The following is a 662-nucleotide window of genomic DNA, read 5'->3' on the forward strand; positions in this document are numbered from 1 at the left end:
CAGGTCCCAAGTTAGGTGCAGTTTTATAGGTAGGAATTAAACCCTCAAAATTCATGCAGAAGTAATGCAGAGGATAAGCATTACAGGCCTTGATATGCAACATACTGTTTAACAAGCAGCTCATCTTGTTCTGCTCTAGTTTCATCTTCCACGTATATATGAGTTTACCATAATCTACTCCTCTGAAAAAGAGATGTCCATTTAATTCTAATGCCTACAGGATTAATGAAATGACATACATATTTTGATTATTTTTGCTTGGCTGTTATATTTTCCTTATATAATTCAGAAAATTTAGATTTGCTTTTGCTTCAATCTTAAACAGAATAACAGAGCCCTACGCCACCAGCTTATTAGAAAGGCCCCTAACTTATTTTTTAAAAAACTTGTGGTTTCTTTTTAACTTGATAATACTATGCATTGTGTTATATGTGATAGTCAGGGATCCAGGTTTTTTGTTCAGCATGGAAAAACATGGTAAAACTTAGATTGTTTCTTTTTAAGGAGAAAAATGCAGGAAACGGTGAGTTTCCCCTTGAAGGCTGGCAGAGTTTCAGCCTGCAAGGGGCTGGGGAATGGGTGACTGGTGCCTCCCGAGCCTGGGGGGGCACCAGAGGGGCATGACTGGGGGGGGGCAAGGGCCCGCCAGGGACTGGGGTGGG

The sequence above is a fragment of the Alligator sinensis genome, unplaced genomic scaffold, assembly GCF_000455745.1.
Source record: "Alligator sinensis unplaced genomic scaffold, ASM45574v1 scaffold352_1, whole genome shotgun sequence".
NCBI classification, from domain to species: Eukaryota; Metazoa; Chordata; order Crocodylia; family Alligatoridae; genus Alligator; species Alligator sinensis.